The sequence below is a fragment of the Arachis hypogaea genome, chromosome 19, assembly GCF_003086295.3.
Source record: "Arachis hypogaea cultivar Tifrunner chromosome 19, arahy.Tifrunner.gnm2.J5K5, whole genome shotgun sequence".
NCBI lineage: Eukaryota > Viridiplantae > Streptophyta > Magnoliopsida > Fabales > Fabaceae > Arachis > Arachis hypogaea.
Window position 1 is genome coordinate 90,060,189 of NC_092054.1, and position 3,246 is coordinate 90,063,434.

General features: G+C 36.4%; 1 non-coding gene across 1 annotated transcript; it reads left to right on the plus strand.

Moving 5' to 3' along the window:
• Window positions 1-1,521: 1,521 nt before the first annotated feature.
• LOC112781273 (small nucleolar RNA R71) lies at window positions 1,522-1,629 on the plus strand. The gene has a single exon (XR_003192058.1). It is a non-coding gene; the product is annotated as a small nucleolar RNA R71 (small nucleolar RNA).
• The last annotated feature ends 1,617 nt before the right edge of the window (window positions 1,630-3,246 follow it).

Here is a 3,246-nt window from a genome sequence, read left to right on the forward strand (position 1 = left end):
CTTCGTCCCCATGGTTGCAGAGGGAGATCCTTGAGTTTTAAACACAAGGGAGTTCTCATTCCATTGAAGGAATATTTCACCTCTGTCAACATCAATCACAGCTCTTGCAGTGGCCAGGAAAGGTCTTCCTAGGATGATGGATTCATCCTCTTCCTTTCCAGTATCCAGGACTATGAAATCAGCAGGGATGTAAAGGCCTTCAACCTTTACTAACACGTCCTCTACTTGTCCATAAGCCTGTTTTCTAGAGCTGTCTGCCATCTCTAATGAGATTTTAGCAGCTTGCACCCCATAGATTCCCAGTTTCTCTATTACAGAGAGGGGCATTAGGTTTATTCCTGAACCAAGGTCACACAGAGCCTTAAAGATCATGGTGCCTATGGTGCAGGGTATCACGAACTTTCTAGGATCCTGTCTCTTCTGAGGCAATGTCAGTTGATCCAGATCACTTAGTTCATTGATGAACAAGGGAGGTTCAACTTCCCAAGTATCAATGCCAAATAATTTGGCATTCAGCTTCATGATTGCACCAAGAAACTTGGCAGTTTGCTCTTCAGTAACATCCTCATTCTCTTCAGAAGAGGAATACTCATCAGAGCTCATGAAGGGCATAAGGAGGTTCAATGGAATCTCTATGGTCTCTAGATGAGCCTCAGAGTCCTTTGGTTCCCTAGAGGGAAGCTCCTTATTGATCACTGGACGTCCCAGGAGGTCTTCCTCCTTGGGATTCACGTCCTCCTCTCCCTCATTGGGTTCGGCCATTTTGCTTATGTCAATGGCCTTGCACTCTCCTTTTGGATTTTCTTCTGTATTGCTTGGGAGAGTATTGGGAGGGATTTCAGTGATCCTTTTACTCAGCTGGCCCACTTGTGCTTCCAGATTTCTAATGGAAGATCTTGTTTCATTCATGAAGCTCACAGTGGCCTTGGATAGATCAGAGACTAGATTTGCTAAATTAGAAGCATTTTGTTCAGAGTTCTCTGTCTGTTGCTGAGTGGATGATGGAAAAGGCTTGCTATTGCTAAACCTGTTTCTTCCACCATTATTAAAGCCTTGTTGGGGCTTTTGATCCTTCCATGAGAAATTTGGATGATTTCTCCATGTTGAGTTATAGGTGTTTCCATAAGGTTCACCTAAGTAATTTACCTCTGCTATTGTAGGGTTCTCAGGATCATAGGCTTCTTCTTCAGAAGATGCCTCTTGAGTACTGTTGGATGCAGCTTGCATTCCATGCAGACTCTGAGAAATCATATTGACTTGCTGAGTCAATATTTTGTTCTGAGCCAATATGGCATTCAGAGTATCAACCTCAAGAATTCCCTTCTTCATAGGCGTCCCATTACTCACAGGATTCCTTTCAGAAGTGTACATAAACTGGTTATTAGCAACCATGTCAATGAGTTCTTGAGCTTCTGCAGGCGTTTTCTTTAGGTGAATGGATCCACCTGCAGAGGTATCCAATGACATCTTAGATAACTCAGACAGACCATCATAGAATATATCCAGGATGGTCCATTCTGAAAGCATGTCAGAAGGACACTTTTTGGTCAACTGTTTGTATCTTTCCCAAGCTTCATAGAGGGATTCACCTTCTTTCTGCCTGAAGGTTTGAACATCAGCTCTAAGCTTGCTCAGCTTTTGAGGAGGAAAGTACTTGGCTAAGAAAGCCGTGACCAGCTTATCCCAAGAGTTCAGGCTGTCTTTAGGTTGAGAATCCAACCATAATCTAGCTCTGTCTCTTACAGCAAAAGGGAAAAGCATGAGCCTGTAGACTTCAGGATCTACTCCATTAGTCTTAACAGTATCACATATCTGCAAGAATTCAGTTAAGAACTGAAAAGGATCTTCAGATGGAAGTCCATGAAACTTGCAGTTCTGCTGCATCAGAGAAACTAATTGATGTTTCAACTCAAAGTTGTTTGCTCCAATGGCAGGAATGGAGATGCTTCTTCCATGTAAATTGGAATTAGGTGCAGTAAAGTCACCAAGCATCTTCCTTACATTATTATTATTTTCGGCTGCCATCTCCTTTTCTTGTTCGAAAATTTCTGAAAGGTTATCTCTGGATTGTTGTATTTTAGCTTCTCTAAATTTTCTCTTCAGAGTCCTTTCAGGTTCTGGATCTGCTTCCACAAGAATGTTCTTATCCTTGCTCCTGCTCATATGACAAAGAAGAAGGCACAGAAAAATAATAATAATAATAGAGATCCTTTATACCACAGTATAGGGATCCCTTTTTGAGTGGAAGAAAAGAGGGGGAGACAAAGAATGTGATGTAAAGGAAGAAACACAACTGTACGGATGGAAGAGATGTGAGATGAGATGTTAGGATATGAATGAATAAATAGAATAGGATGGGGGAGGGATAATTTTCGAAAATTATTTTGAAAAAGAGTTAGTAATTTTTGAAAAATGGTTTTTGAAAAAATGTTGGTAATTTTCGAAAATTAAGATTTAAAAATTAAGATGATTAATAAATTAAAAAGAATTTTTGAAAAAGAGGGGAGATATTTTCGAAAATAAGAGAGAGAGAGTTAGTTAGGTGGTTTTGAAAAAGTTAAGAAACAAACAAAAAGTTAGTTAGTTAGTTGAAACAAATTTTGAAAAGATAAGAGGTTAGGAAGTTAGAGAAGATATTTTGAAAAGATATTTTTGAAAAAGATAAGATAAGAAGATATTTTTGAAAAGATATGATAGAAATTAGTTTTTGAAAAAGATTTGATTTTTAAAATCTCAATTAATGACTTGATTCATAAGAAATCACAAGATATGATTCTAGAACTCAAAGTTTGAATCTTTCTTAACAAGCAAGTAACAAACTTCAAATTTTTGAATCAAAACATTAATTGATTATGTTATTTTCGAAAATTTGATATAAAAATAAGAAAAAGATTTTTGAAAAATATTTTTGGAATTTTCGAAAATAACCAAAAAAAAATTTTGAAAAAGATTTGATTTTTGAAAAAGATTTTGAAAAAGATAAGATTTTCAAATTAAAAATTTGATTTGACTCATAAGAAACAACTTGATTTTTTTTTAAAAATTTTTGATAAAGTCAACTCAATTTTCGAATTTGATGAGAGAAAAAGGGAAAGATATTTTTTTTTATTTTTGAAATTTTTATGAAAAACATGAAAAAGATGCAATGCATGAAATTTTTAGATCAAAACAATGAATGCATGCAAGAATGCTATGAATGTCAAGATGAACACCAAGAACACTATGAATGTCATGATGAACATCAAG